Here is a 16,976-nt window from a genome sequence, read left to right as displayed (position 1 = left end):
GGCTTAAGAGCGATAAGCGCGATTAAGCTTAAGATGATATGTTCTTTGTACCCTGTGTGCTTTATATAAATGAAGTATTATTAATATTATTAGTATTTTCTCCCAAACTAGATAAAAAAGAAAGAAAGAAAACAAAGTAAAAAGAAAGAAAGAAAAAGATCACGTAAGACTATCAGCAATGATGTGTAAAGGGGGGAGTTGAATGTTGAAATGGGTGATTAATAGTGTTGAAATGTGGTGTTGAAAGTTGAAAGGAGGAGAGAGGTGTTGAAAATTTTCAACACAGCTGAAACCTGCCCGCGGTGACACGTGGCACGACCTGGTTGGTGAATGCCAGGCGCGTGCCACACACGCGCAGACAAGGCGCGTTATCTGCAGACCGTGGTAGCAGTGGGTCCCAGGCGGTCCGGTGGTGGGACGTGTGGCACGCGTCGGTTGGGCACCGACAGGCGCGTGCGTGCCACGCGTCAGAGGAGAGAGAGACGGTCTGAGGTAGGACGCGTGTCACGCGTTGATTGGTCCGGACGATTTTCTTTTATCCTAATCTTTCCAACTCAATTATTTCATTAAAAAAAAATTTAAAAAATATAAAAAATTTATCAAAATTCATGATTTTTTTTTCTCTATAAATAGAGACTTGGTTCGTTTGATTTGGACACAGAAAAAAAAACCAAGTTTTCCATCATCTTATTATCTTTCTACTATCCCATTTGCTTTGAAATGGATCCCAACAAGTGCCATTTCAACACCCAGAATTCTTCTAACCAAATTCCCAACAATTATCAACATCCAAATCAGTTTCCCAACAACCAAATTCCCAACAATTATCAACATCCAAATCAGTTTCCCAACTACCAAAATCCCAACATTTATCAACATCCAAATCAAATTTCCAACTACCAAAATTCCAACAATTATCAAGATCCAAATCAATCCAACTACCAAAATCACAACAATTATCAAGATCCAAATCAATCCAACTACCAAAATCACAACAATTTTCAAGATCAAAATCAATTTCTCAACCAACGTCCTCATCCCCATCATGGATCTATGTTCAGATATCCATCTCCAACACCGCCGTCTAATGATGGTGCACCTGAATTTCCCGAGTTTTCAACACAAATGAATCTTGCTGGCATGACAGCTGGTAATGAAGTCACTCCAAATGAAGAGGATTCAACTCCTACGAGCAGGAGAAGTCACTTACCAGCATGGAACACTGATCAAAATAAGGTGTTAATTAGTGGGTGGCTTAAATATGGAACAAACAGTGTTGTCGGGAGAAACCAAAAAGGAGAAACATTTTGGGGTCAAATTGCTGAGTATTGTAATCATCATTGCTCATTCGATCCTCCGCGGGATGGAAATGCATGCCGAAACCGTTATAATTATATGAGCAAGCAAATAAATAAATGGATTTGCGCTTATGAAGGCGCTAAGCGTATGCAACGAAGCGGTTGGTCGGAGAATGATATTTTGACCCAAGCGCAAGAATTATACGCAGATGGGAAGAAGGGTCAATTTAATTTGATGGCAGAATGGCAGGCTCTCCGTGATCAACCACGTTACTGTAGTCCAGCAGGAGGAAGTGTTGGCTCAGGAAGTAGTGGATCTAAGAGATCTCGCGAGAGTGATGCATGTGGCTCAAACTCTATAGGATCGATTCCCCGTCCAATGGGTAGAGATGCAGCTAAAAAAAAGGGTAAAAAGAAGAGCACAACAGTTGCCTTGGAGGCGATGGAGAAAGATTGGGCTGCATACAAACAAGTCAAGGAGATAGAGGTTGAACAATTGAAGCAGATGGCGGCGATGCAACAAGAGACTAATAGATTGAGGAAAGAGGAGACTGAAGCTAAGAAAATGGAATTATTTCTAAAGTTAAGTGAAGAGGAGCATCTCAGTGACCACAAGAAAGAGCTGTTGAAGCGGTTGTGTAACACCCCGATTTCGGTGGCGTCACTTTAGTAACCAAAAGTAAACTTAATGCGGAAAAACGTAAATATTTTTTTTTTGATAATAACTAAGACAAGACTGAATTAAATAAAACCCAAATGCGAAAAGCAATAAAACTATTATCCAATATATATTTACAACCCCCCGCTGTAAGTACCCAACCTCGTCACGAGTAACCTCCAGTGACGGAAAGTAGTAGAAAAGAACGCCCGTAGGCAAAAGGTATAATCCAAAAGAAAGGTTAGGTGTCTGCAACACTGTCCCTCAAAATAAGAATAAGTCAGCCCAGATGGCCTAAAACAAGACCTCTTAAGTCCAACCAACTCTCTGTGATTCCCGTAAAGGAACCACACAAAAAGCTATAGGTGGGAAACTACCCTGTCCCCAAAGAAAACAAATGATGTTCAGAGCTAAGACTCTACTCCTACACTAATCCCATCTCGAGGAGCTCACACCAGCACTAAAACCTACATGCTAGCATGATCGTCGTCCGAATTCGAAATCCAGAACGACCTAGTCTATGTACACCATCCGTCCTCCGCTCGCTATCGCGATGCGCTCCTGTTCCAGCATCCCAACTCTAGTTTCCCCCGAAGGGTGAACCGTCGTGAACCAGTCCGCCAAAGACATCTGACAAAGGGCGTTTGTCCGCCAAAGCACACACAGAAGACGCGAGGGTCAACTCCAAAGAATTACATAAATAATAGCACCAATAGATATAGATAAGAGAATAGCCACTTAGGCTTATAGCTAGGGATAACATCCTAGGGTTGCATATTCCATAATGAACTTAACGGCAATAATAACAATTAACATGTTCCAAATAGGATTAACAAATAACAATCACACTCGACAACTAAATCAGTATGCATGAATGCAGGATGATTAGTCAAACAACGTCTCCGACTCTCACTCGACACGTCGCCACGTGTTCTAGGTAAATTAAAGTCTCTAAAAGCTTACCCTAAGGTAAAGTCGATTCTGCGACAAAAGACACTTCTTCACATCAACATAGTAACTCATGATGATCTCCGGATCATCCGACTCATCTCAATCCGATGGTCACAACTGCTCAACAAGCAAAGAGTATCACATACTCGGAAACTACCGGTTTCCCGGACTTATCCCCAGGATAGCCCAACAATTAGGCATGTCGAGTCGATCCAACCCCTTGGGTTGAACATACGGACTCGCACACGCAACTCCCACAATTAGGCATGTCGAGTCGATCCAACCCCTTGGGTTGAACATACGGACTCGCACACGCAACTCCCACAATTAGGCATGTCGAGTCGATCCAACCCCTTGGGTTGAACATACGGACTCGCACACGCAACTCCCACAATTAGGCATGTCGAGTCGATCCAACCCATCGGGATGAACATACGGACTCGCACACGCAACTCCCACAATTAGGCATGTCGAGTCGATCCAACCCATCGGGATGAACATACGGACTCGCACACGCAACAAATGACAACGCCAAGTCGGTTCACTCAAAAGAGTCGAACATACGGACATTGCGCGTGTCCAATGACTATCGCCGAATCGATCCAATCCATCGGATTGAACATACGGATTCGCGCGAGTCGAAAGGTTATCGCTGAATCGATCCAATCCCTCGGATTGAACATACGGATTCACGCGAGGTAAAATGGCAATCGCTGAATCGATCCAATCCATCGGATTGAACATACGGACTCACGCGTGCCTGAGTGACTACCGCCGAATCGATCCAATCCATCGGATTGAATATACGGATTCGCGCGTGTCGAAAAGTTGTCGCTGAATCGATCCAATCCCTCGGATTGAACATACGGATTCACGCGAGGTAAAATGACAATCGCTGAATCGATCCAATCCCTCTGATTGAACATACGGACTCACGCGTGCCTGAGTGACTACCGCCGAATCGATCCAATCCATCGGATTGAATATACGGATTCGCGCGTGTCAACAATTATTGCCGAATCGGCCCAACCCGTCGGGTTTGGACATACGGATTCGCGCCGCAAAGTCGAAGATACACCCAACAACATAGCTGCTCCAACAGCACAACCACAATAGCTGCTCCAACAGCACAACAACAAACGCTGCTCCAACAGCACCACAACATCTACATACTCGAAGCCCCTCAACTTTCTCAATGCTGGGATCTGACGACACTTCTCGTTTTCCAAAACTATGATTTGCATCCAAAGCTTCCTTCCGAGATTATTACCATTACTTAAAGATTTAGAGGTTGTTTAATGTCTTATGAGTTTTCTTTACAAAATAATTATCCTTTTAGTCTTATCGCGAATCCTATAAGTTCTCGGGATCTCCTAATCCCCAAATGACTCCAGAGAATGTCTCGATCCATACAACACCCCAACAAGGCCCGAATCTCATTCGTCCTTTCAAGCTTTCTCAAAACTCCCAAAATAAAATCGGCATGACCTGCCCGCTTTTCTCACCGTTCAGAAACTCAGATTATAGTGCAAAAGCAGAATTAACTCATCATAATCAATCAACATGTCATATGTCAATAAATCGCATCATAAACACTTAGCACGTAGCATATAAAGCATGCACCACACATCCTAGATTACCCACATAGCACATAGCATGTAAGACAATCTCAAAAACATTCAGTAGATGAATCATCTACATTGTCAGCCGAAGCCTCAGAAAACATTTTCCAATCACACACAATTCCAGTGCATAAACAGTAAACAATGTCGATACATCGACCCTAAGCATTAACTAGAGATTCAGTGAGAAGCCCTCACCTGTAGATTCTCCAGGACGATCTCCTAACACTTGTTCACAATCAAAGGCTTGCTCCTCTGGGAATTCCTCAAAATCACCTTTAGAGCAAAACCACAGAAATACTATCAGAATCTATCGAAAACTAAGTTATCGATACTTACTAAGGTTACTCGAAGTAATCTATACTCTAAGGTACGATAATCTAGCGCGAAAGACAAGTTTTCGGAAAAGGAAATTTTCCTCCTCCTCCCCTATAGGGCTCGGCCACTTTTGGTAATAGTGGGGCTCGATTTTTCTTCGATCAAACTTGGTTCCTATGCTTTCATAAGCCGTAACAAAGGGTATTTTGAACTCGGAAAAATTATCGGATCAAAAACTGTCGCAGGGGTATTTTGGTCATGATTTTTATCTTAGGATTTTCAAAACTGAAATCCCAAAAATAAAATTTTGCAGGGACGTCACCAACGACGTTTATGACAACTAATCCTACTAACACTAAGCTAAGGCGATAGTTTTTAGCCTAAAGGTTGAAGCTTTACCTCAAAAACTCCAAAAATGGGTATTTAAGGCTAAAATTGATTCCGGCGGAATTCCGGCGACATAATGGAAAATCTAATCCGGCAGAAGTGATCTTGGGCACATATAGAAGAGGTTTAGAATCAGAAATGAAAGATTCAGGATAGTTTTGCAAAAACCCATAAACTATCCGCTCAGAAAACTCTACAGAAAAGCTATGGAAAAAGCGATCAGAGGTAAGGATTAGCGACTATACCTCGAAGCCTTGAAGCAGCAACTAACGGATCAACGATCAAGCAAGAAATGAAGAAAATCTTCTCCTCCTCCTCTCCTCTCAAACTCGCGGCCTTGGTGGGTAGAAAATGGTGGAGTTTTGTGATTTCTTCTCACTTGCTTGTTATATATAGAAGATGGCAAATCGCGGGAAAATGAAAGTTTCGCGAATCTGATTTTTCCGGCGTCATTCTCCGTGAATTAATAGATATGTTTTGGCAAAAGAATTCCAAAACTATAAAGAGGTCTCCTTGTATTTTTGGCAACTAATGCATAGTCGGTATAAAACTATTTTACCCGATAAGTTGCTTTTTGCATCGAATGTCGGAATGGAAAACTTCCTTCGGAAGAAAGATTGAAATCATCAAGAGAAATGGGTGTACGCGTGTAGAATATTCATTTGAAGCTCTGAGTAGAAAAAGTCTTCATTGTCGAGAAATTCTAGGGTTTTGAAATACCAGGGATTCGGTTTCGGCAAACTTCCGATGATTGGAATCGGACGTTCGTAGATTCTAGAGTTTCGCCTCGAAACGATTGTGATATATGGAAAAAGAGAAGTTCTAACATTTCTCTGAAGATTTTTGGAATTAACTTCCATCGTGCCTATAAATGAAAATTAGCTATATACTAGGGTTTCTGACCTAGGTTTAAGCGTATAACGATCGTGCTATAACTTTTATCGACTTCGATACGATCCTTTGGCTTTTCCTGAACTTTCTCCTTCATAAATTTATTTCATTTGGTAAACTCTTGTTCAGGTTTCCTTTCACGATATATCAAGCCTAATCGTAAATGGAAATCTCTTCCACTTATTCTAAGCTTAAAAACTTGGGTCTTACATTACTACCCTCCAAAAAGAAAGTTTCGTCCTCGAAACTTAGAGTTCAGTAAAAGCTCTGACTATTGTTCTTGATCTTTTCCTCTAACTCCCATATGGCATCGTCTGTGTCTTTGTTCCAAATAACTCTTACTAAAGCTCTTTGCTTTCCCTTCGATTGTTTCACTCTTCTAGTCCCAATGTTGACCAACGACGTCTCAACAGACATATCATCTTTCAACTTGCCGAGGTTTAACTACAATCATCAATGATAACACCACTAAAACTCTTACTCGAATATGATCTCCAGCTTCTGAAGTCAATCTTTACCCTAAGATTCTCATTCCACTTAGAAAAATTCACTCGCTAATCTCTAGCTTGTATCACCGAAATCCATAACAAGTTTCATTCACTCTTAGACTTTAAGCAACTTTTCCAAATATGACAACCTCAAGTGTTCATCTTAATACTAACACTTCCCTTTTTTGTAACTTGATCACCATCTCGTCAATCAACTTCTTAATCTCTCTATCAAATTCTAACCAACTTCGAGTCCTAGAAACTTAAGACAACAATTCATAGACTTAAAACCTGAACCTTCACCAAGTTTGGACCTCTAATGTCCGTTAATTCTTCAATGCTTCCTAAATGAATATCCATTTCTTCAAACTATATCTCCTTCGCAAGAGAACTTATACTTAATGCGAACTTTTTCCTCCCAGCTCGACTAATCCTCGATCCAATCAAGTTAATCTTACCAATCCTTCTATCAAAGTCCATAGCCAGCTCTGATTCCGAATATCACCCCCTCAATATTAAGTTGATCAAGCCTAATACATCGAAGGTGAAATTTAGAAAAACCCACTGGAACAGTCAATGAGTTCCTATCATCCAATAGTCACAAATATCCTGACCTCACATCCTCAACGATTCCGCTACGGAACTACACGCCCTCGACATCATACGTATACTATCCATAAAAAATCTCTATGAGATTCATTCTTCAGCTTCTAGCTTTCTTTTAAACGCATCGGTAGAAGACTACTTTCTAAGCTTAGCGTGTCATTCTAAACCTCGTATAACTTCTATAGCTAAAATACGAGCTACGGTCAAATAAGGTATTAATAGGCGTAATAACTATAAGGTCAAGCTTAGACAGTATAAGTAAGTTAGGTGTGTTTGCACACGCTACGAGAGTAATGGAATATATTATACTGAAATGAGAAAGAATGGTTAGAAAGTTACCATCGTTCTGTTAAGTTAGACAAACAGTTAGTACTCATCATAAGATAGCATTTCCATAACTATACAATATGATTAAGCAATAACTTCAATCAATTTAAAGCGAAAAATCGCTTGCAGACAATCAATTTTCACTCTTTGCAGAGTCACACAACCTAGCACAGAAGACCTATTCCCCAACAACTCCCGAAAGACTCGACAAGCTCTGATACCACAATGTAACACCCCGATTTCGGTGGCGTCACTTTAGTAACCAAAAGTAAACTTAATGCGGAAAAACGTAAATATTTTTTTTTGATAATAACTAAGACAAGACTGAATTAAATAAAACCCAAATGCGAAAAGCAATAAAACTATTATCCAATATATATTTACAACCCCCCGCTGTAAGTACCCAACCTCGTCACGAGTAACCTCCAGTGACGGAAAGTAGTAGAAAAGAACGCCCGTAGGCAAAAGGTATAATCCAAAAGAAAGGTTAGGTGTCTGCAACACTGTCCCTCAAAATAAGAATAAGTCAGCCCAGATGGCCTAAAACAAGACCTCTTAAGTCCAACCAACTCTCTGTGATTCCCGTAAAGGAACCACACAAAAAGCTATAGGTGGGAAACTACCCTGTCCCCAAAGAAAACAAATGATGTTAAGAGCTAAGACTCTACTCCTACACTAATCCCATCTCGAGGAGCTCACACCAGCACTAAAACCTACATGCTAGCATGATCGTCGTCCGAATTCGAAATCCAGAACGACCTAGTCTATGTACACCATCCGTCCTCCGCTCGCTATCGCGATGCGCTCCTGTTCCAGCATCCCAACTCTAGTTTCCCCCGAAGGGTGAACCGTCGTGAACCAGTCCGCCAAAGACATCTGACAAAGGGCGTTTGTCCGCCAAAGCACACACAGAAGACGCGAGGGTCAACTCCAAAGAATTACATAAATAATAGCACCAATAGATATAGATAAGAGAATAGCCACTTAGGCTTATAGCTAGGGATAACATCCTAGGGTTGCATATTCCATAATGAACTTAACGGCAATAATAACAATTAACATGTTCCAAATAGGATTAACAAATAACAATCACACTCGACAACTAAATCAGTATGCATGAATGCAGGATGATTAGTCAAACAACGTCTCCGACTCTCACTCGACACGTCGCCACGTGTTCTAGGTAAATTAAAGTCTCTAAAAGCTTACCCTAAGGTAAAGTCGATTCTGTGACAAAAGACACTTCTTCACATCAACATAGTAACTCATGATGATCTCCGGATCATCCGACTCATCTCAATCCGATGGTCACAACTGCTCAACAAGCAAAGAGTATCACATACTCGGAAACTACCGGTTTCCCGGACTTATCCCCAGGATAGCCCAACAATTAGGCATGTCAAGTCGATCCAACCCCTTGGGTTGAACATACGGACTCGCACACGCAACTCCCACAATTAGGCATGTCGAGTCGATCCAACCCCTTGGGTTGAACATACGGACTCGCACACGCAACTCCCACAATTAGGCATGTCGAGTCGATCCAACCCCTTGGGTTGAACATACGGACTCGCACACGCAACTCCCACAATTAGGCATGTCGAGTCGATCCAACCCCTTGGGTTGAACATACGGACTCGCACACGCAACTCCCACAATTAGGCATGTCGAGTCGATCCAACCCCTTGGGTTGAACATATGGACTCGCACACGCAACTCCCACAATTAGGCATGTCGAGTCGATCCAACCCATCGGGATGAACATACGGACTCGCACACGCAACTCCCACAATTAGGCATGTCGAGTCGATCCAACCCATCGGGATGAACATACGGACTCGCACACGCAACAAATGACAACGCCAAGTCGGTTCACTCAAAAGAGTCGAACATACGGACATTGCGCGTGTCCAATGACTATCGCCGAATCGATCCAATCCATCGAATTGAACATACGGATCCGCGCGAGTCGAAAGGTTATCGCTGAATCGATCCAATCCCTCGGATTGAACATACGTATTCACGCGAGGTAAAATGGCAATCGCTGAATCGATCCAATCCATCGGATTGAACATACGGACTCACGCGTGCCTGAGTGACTACCGCCGAATCGATCCAATCCATCGGATTGAATATACGGATTCGCGCGTGTCGAAAAGTTGTCGCTGAATCGATCCAATCCCTCGGATGGAACATACGGATTCACGCGAGGTAAAATGGCAATCGCTGAATCGATCCAATCCCTCTGATTGAACATACGGACTCACGCGTGCCTGAGTGACTACCGCCGAATCGATCCAATCCATCGGATTGAATATACGGATTCGCGCGTGTCAACAATTATTGCCGAATCGGCCCAACCCGTCGGGTTTGGACATACGGATTCGCGCCGCAAAGTCGAAGATACACCCAACAACATAGCTGCTCCAACAGCACAACCACAATAGCTGCTCCAACAGCACAACAACAAACGCTGCTCCAACCGCACCACAACATCTACATACTCGAAGCCCCTCAACTTTCTCAATGCTGGGATCCGACGACACTTCTCGTTTTCCAAAACTATGATTTGCATCCAAAGCTTCCTTCCGAGATTATTACCATTACTTAAAGATTTAGAGGTTGTTTAATGTCTTATGAGTTTTCTTTACAAAATAATTATCCTTTTAGTCTTATCGCGAATCCTATAAGTTCTCGGGATCTCCTAATCCCCAAATGACTCCAGAGAATGTCTCGATCCATACAACACCCCAACAAGGCCCGAATCTCATTCGTCCTTTCAAGCTTTCTCAAAACTCTCAAAATAAAATCGGCATGACCTGCCCGCTTTTCTCACCGTTCAGAAACTCAGATTATAGTGCAAAAGCAGAATTAACTCATCATAATCAATCAACATGTCATATGTCAATAAATCGCATCATAAACACTTAGCACTTAGCATATAAAGCATGCACCACACATCCTAGATTACCCACATAGCACATAGCATGTAAGACAATCTCAAAAACATTCAGTAGATGAATCATCTACATTGTTAGCCGAAGCCTCAGAAAACATTTTCCAATCACACACAATTCCAGTGCATAAACAGTAAACAATGTCGATACATCGACCCTAAGCATTAACTAGAGATTCAGTGAGAAGCCCTCACCTGTAGATTCTCCAGGACGATCTCCTAACACTTGTTCACAATCAAAGGCTTGCTCCTCTGGGAATTCCTCAAAATCACCTTTAGAGCAAAACCACAGAAATACTATCAGAATCTATCGAAAACTAAGTTATCGATACTTACTAAGGTTACTCGAAGTAATCTATACTCTAAGGTACGATAATCTAGCGCGAAAGACAAGTTTTCGGAAAAGGAAATTTTCCTCCTCCTCCCCTATAGGGCTCGGCCACTTTTGGTAATAGTGGGGCTCGATTTTTCTTCGATCAAACTTGGTTCCTATGCTTTCATAAGCCGTAACAAAGGGTATTTTGAACTCGGAAAAATTATCGGATCAAAAACTGTCGCAGGGGTATTTTGGTCATGATTTTTATCTTAGGATTTTCAAAACTGAAATCCCAAAAATAAAATTTTGCAGGGACGTCACCAACGACGTTTATGACAACTAATCCTACTAACACTAAGCTAAGGCGATAGTTTTTAGCCTAAAGGTTGAAGCTTTACCTCAAAAACTCCAAAAATGGGTATTTAAGGCTAAAATTGATTCCGGCGGAATTCCGGCGACATAATGGAAAATCTAATCCGGCAGAAGTGATCTTGGGCACATATAGAAGAGGTTTAGAATCAGAAATGAAAGATTCAGGATAGTTTTGCAAAAACCCATAAACTATCCGCTCAGAAAACTCTACAGAAAAGCTATGGAAAAAGCGATCAGAGGTAAGGATTAGCGACTATACCTCGAAGCCTTGAAGCAGCAACTAACGGATCAACGATCAAGCAAGAAATGAAGAAAATCTTCTCCTCCTCCTCTCCTCTCAAACTCGCGGCCTTGGTGGGTAGAAAATGGTGGAGTTTTGTGATTTCTTCTCACTTGCTTGTTATATATAGAAGATGGCAAATCGCGGGAAAATGAAAGTTTCGCGAATCTGATTTTTCCGGCGTCATTCTCCGTGAATTAATAGATATGTTTTGGCAAAAGAATTCCAAAACTATAAAGAGGTCTCCTTGTATTTTTGGCAACTAATGCATAGTCGGTATAAAACTATTTTACCCGATAAGTTGCTTTTTGCATCGAATGTCGGAATGGAAAACTTCCTTCGGAAGAAAGATTGAAATCATCAAGAGAAATGGGTGTACGCGTGTAGAATATTCATTTGAAGCTCTGAGTAGAAAAAGTCTTCATTGTCGAGAAATTCTAGGGTTTTGAAATACCAGGGATTCGGTTTCGGCAAACTTCCGATGATTGGAATCGGACGTTCGTAGATTCTAGAGTTTCGCCTCGAAACGATTGTGATATATGGAAAAAGAGAAGTTCTAACATTTCTCTGAAGATTTTTGGAATTAACTTCCATCGTGCCTATAAATGAAAATTAGCTATATACTAGGGTTTCTGACCTAGGTTTAAGCGTATAACGATCGTGCTATAACTTTTATCGACTTCGATACGATCCTTTGGCTTTTCCTGAACTTTCTCCTTCATAAATTTATTTCATTTGGTAAACTCTTGTTCAGGTTTCCTTTCACGATACATCAAGCCTAATCGTAAATGGAAATCTCTTCCACTTATTCTAAGCTTAAAAACTTGGGTCTTACAGGTTGTCCCAAGAGCTCTTTGGAAATTAATTGATTGTAGTGTTTGCTTTAATAATTTGTCAGTGTTGTCGAGTCTGTAGTGTTTGCTTTATTATTTTTCGAGTGGTGTCAAGTCTGTAGTGTTTGCTTTAATAATTTGTCAGTGTTGTCGAGTCTGTAGTGTTTGCTTTAATAATTTGTCAGTGTTTTGTCAAGTCTGTACTGTTTACTTTAATAATTTGTCAGTGTTGTCAGTGGCTTTAATGTATGGGTTACCGAGTTTGAATATGCATCACTCAATTCGAATCTAGTCCTTATCCGATAATTAACTATAGTTCATATTATTTCGAATCCGTCAATGTCCACCATTCAATTTATCTATATATATGGACTCATAGATCCACCATTCAATGTATCTCTTCCCATCTACTTCAAATTTCACAAAAAATGGATCCACTAGAGTTTGATCTCGAAGCTTACCTTGAAAAAAGCAAGAGAGAAGACACTTATATACTCAACCACTTTAGGGAGCGTCGAAATCTAATATTGGAGGCTAGCACACCTCGTGGTAGAAAACATCTCAGTAGAGATCATGCAGGGGCAAACCAAAGGCTAATTGCCGACTACTTTGCCAATGACCCTACATACGACGATGGAATATTCCGTTGCCGGTACCGGATGCAAAAACATGTGTTCCTTCGAATCGTTGCGGACCTTTCAAGTAGTGATAACTACTTCACCCAACGAGTCGATGCAGAGAAGAAAGAAGGTATATCGCCCTTAGCAAAATGCACCATAACAATGCGAATGTTAGCATATGATGTGTCAGCAGATGCAGTCGATGAGTACATCAAAATAGGAGAGACTACAACATTGGAGTGTTTACGTAGATTCTGTAAAGGAATCATACGATTGTATGAGCAAGAGTACATGAGAGCACCAACCCAAGAGGACCTGCAAAGAATACTACAGGTTAGTGAAATGCGGGGGTTCCCAGGCATGATCGGGAGTATTGACTGCATGCACTGGGAGTGGAAAAATTGTCCTAAAGCATGGGAAGATCAATTTGCTAGAGGGGATAAGGGAACCACCACAGTTATTCTTGAAGCAGTTGCATCTCCTGATCTTTGGATCTGGCATGCCTTTTTTGGATGTCCGGGAACGTTGAGCGATATAAACGTTCTAGACCGGTCACCAGTGTTTGATGAATTGGAACAGGGAAACGCTCCACGTGTGAATTTCATCGTGAACCGACGTCCCTATAATATGGCATACTATCTAGCTGATGGTATCTACCCTTCTTATCCAACTTTCGTCAAGTCTATTAGACTTCCTCAAACTGAACCCGATAAGTGCTTTGCAAAACATCAGGAGGGATGTCGGAAGGACATCGAACGTGCATTTGGAGTGCTTCAAGCTCGTTTTAAAATCATCCGTGAACCAGCTCGCTTCTGGGACATAACTGATTTGGGTATCATCATGAGGTCATGCATCATATTACATAATATGATTGTTGAGGATGAACGAGATTCATATGCTCAACGCTGGACCGATTTTGAGCAAGCTGAGGGAAGTGGATCTAGTACACCGCAACCATACTCGACCGAGGTGTTTGTAAGACCCAAGTTTTTAAACTTATGCCAAGTGAATAAAATTCTTATTCGCGATTAGGGTTGATGTATCGTGAAGGGAAACCTGAACAAGAGTTTACTAAATGAAATAAATTTGTGAAGGAGAAAGTTCAGGAAAAGTCTAAGGATTTCATCAAAATCGATAAAAGGTATAGCACGATCGATATACGCTTAAATTTAGGGCAGAAACCCTAGCAAATAGCTAGTTTACACTTAAAGTCACGATGGAAATTAATTCCAAAAAAATCTTCAGAGAAATGTTAGAACTTCTCTTATTCCTTATACGACAATCGTTTCGAGGCGAAACCCTAGAATCTACGAACGTCCGATTCCAATCCTCGGAAGTTTGCCGAAACTAAAACCCTGATAGTTCAAAACCCTAAAATCAACCGACAATGAAGAATTTTTCTATTCGGAGCTTCAAATGAAGATTCTACCCGCGTACAACCATTTCTCTCGATGATTTCAATCTTTCTTCAGAAGGAAGTTTTCTCTTCCGACATTCAATGCAAAAAGTAACTTATCGGGTAAAATAGTTTTACACCGACTTTGCATTAGTCACCTAAAATACAAGGAAACCTCTTTTGAGTTTTGGAATTATGTCGCCAAAACCTATCTTAGAATTCACGGAGAATGAAGCCGGAAAAATCGGAATCGCGAAACTTTCATTTTCCCGCGTTTTTCCAACCTCTATATATAGCAAGAAAATGAGAAAAAATGGCAAAACTTCACCATTTTCTCTCCCAAAACCCGCGAGCTTCACAAGAGGAGGAGGAGAAGAGATTTTCTTCATTTCTTGCTTGATCGTTGATTCAACAGTTGCTACTTGAAGGTATCGAGGTATAGTCGCTAATCCTTACCTCTGATCGTCGTTTCCGTAGCTTTTCACTATGTCTTTCTGTGCTCATAGTTTTGAGGTTTTTGCAAAACTATCCTGATAACTTCATTTCTCTATCTAAACATCTTCCCTACGTGCCCAAGAGCATGTTTAGCGAATAATACTGCGCCGATTCTCGAAAAACTACCGTCGAGTTTCAATTCTGCTTAAAATACCCATTTTGGGGCAAAGCTTCATCCTTTGGACTGAAAACTATCGCCTTAGCTTAGTGCTAGTTGGATTAGTTGTCATAAACGTCGTTGGTGACGTCCCCATCCAATTTGCTTTTCGAAATTTCAGTTTTGAAATTCTGAGCTAAAAATATTGACCAAAATACCCCTGCGACAGTTTTCGATCCGATAATTTTTCCGAGTTTAGAATACCCTTAGTTACGACTAATGATACCCTAGGAACCAAGTTTGATCGAAGAAAAATCGACCCACCTAATTACCAATAGCGGCCGAGACTACCCTAGGAGGAGGAAGAAAATTCTTTTTCAAAAACTTGTCCTTTCGTGCTAGTTTATCGTACCTCGGAGTATATGCTACTTCGTGTAACCTTAGTGAGTATTGATTACTGAGTTTCTGATAGTTTTTGATGGAATTCTGTGGTTTTACTCTAAAGGTTCTTTTGAAGAATTTCCTGAAGATCAAGGAGCTCATTGTGAAGGAACTTTCGAGGAGAATCCTGGAGAATCTACAGGTGAGGGCTACTCATTGAATCCTTAGTTAATGCTTAGGGTCGACGCATTCGACATTGATTTACTGTTTATGCACTTGTTTGTGTTTGACTGGAAAAATGTTTTCTGAGGCTTCGGCTGACAATGTAGATGATTCATCTACTGACTGTTTTTGAGATTGAAGTACATGGTACGTGCTAAGTGGTTAATCTAGGATGTGTGATGTATGCTTTATATGCTAAGTGCTACGTGGTTATTCTAGGATGTGTTGATATATGACATGTTTGTTGACTGTGCTGATTTAACTATGTCTTTTCACTGATATCTGTGATACTGAGGAGTGAGAATAACGGGCAGGTCATGCCGATTTTATTTTGAGATTTTGGGGAAAGTTTGATAGGACGAACGAAGATTCGGGCCTTGTTATGGTTATAGTGGATCGAGACATTCTCGGGGAGTTAATTGGGATTATGGGATGTTGAAAACTCATAAGATTTGCGATAAGACTAAATGGAAATTATTTTATAAGGAAAATTCATAAGACATTAAACAACCTCTTAAATCTTCAAATAATGATAACAAACTCGAAAGGAAGCTTAGGATTCAAATCTTAGTTTTGGAAAATGAGAAGTGTCGTCGGATCCAAGTGTTGAGAAAATTAATAAGTTCTGAGTATGTTGATACTCTTGTGCTCGAGAAGCAGTTGTGTTGTTGGGCTATCTGAGAGATAAGCCCGGGAAACGGGTAGTTTCCGAGTATGTTGATACTCTTTGCTCGTTGAGCAGTTTTGACCATCGAATGGATATGAGTCGGATGATTTGGAGATCATCATGAGTTATTGTGTTGTTGTAAAGAAGTGTCTTTTGTCGCAGAAATCGACTTTACCTTAGGGTAAGCTTTTAGAGACATTAATTTAGCTAGAACACGTGGCGACGTGTCGAGTGAGGTCGGAGACGTTGTTTGGCTAATCATTTCGCATTCATGCACCATTAATGAGGTATTAACACGAGACGGACTTCGGACCTCGGTGGATTCCAAAATGGTCATAAGACCCGGATTTCCGCGTAAGAGCGCTATTAGGCGACTCTTAGTAGCAGACCGAAATGGCAGGCCTTCGGGTTTTATGCTGATCTGGCTACCTTTGTGTGGTGTAAGAGGCACGCGGGCCGAAATGGTCCCACCGTGGCTGGTGCTAAGGCTGATCCGTTGATGTCCATCCGTTTCCGGAATGCATATTGGTTAACTGGGTTAACCGGCATCTGCATTTCATGCAACATGCATACTAACTTAGTTGCTGAGTGTGATTGATAATTGTTAATCCTATTTGATGCATGCTATTTGTTATTACTGTCGTTTATAGTCATTGTGGAATATGCAACCCTAGGATGCTATCTCTAGCTATAAGCCTAAGTGGCTAATCTCTTATCTGTATCTATTGGTGATATTATTTACATAATTCTTGGGAGTTGACCCTCGCGTCTTCTGTGTGTGCTTTGGCGGACTAC

The sequence above is a fragment of the Lotus japonicus genome, chromosome 4 (assembly GCF_012489685.1).
Source record: "Lotus japonicus ecotype B-129 chromosome 4, LjGifu_v1.2".
Taxonomy (NCBI): domain Eukaryota; kingdom Viridiplantae; phylum Streptophyta; class Magnoliopsida; order Fabales; family Fabaceae; genus Lotus; species Lotus japonicus.
This window is presented reverse-complemented; position numbering follows the sequence as displayed.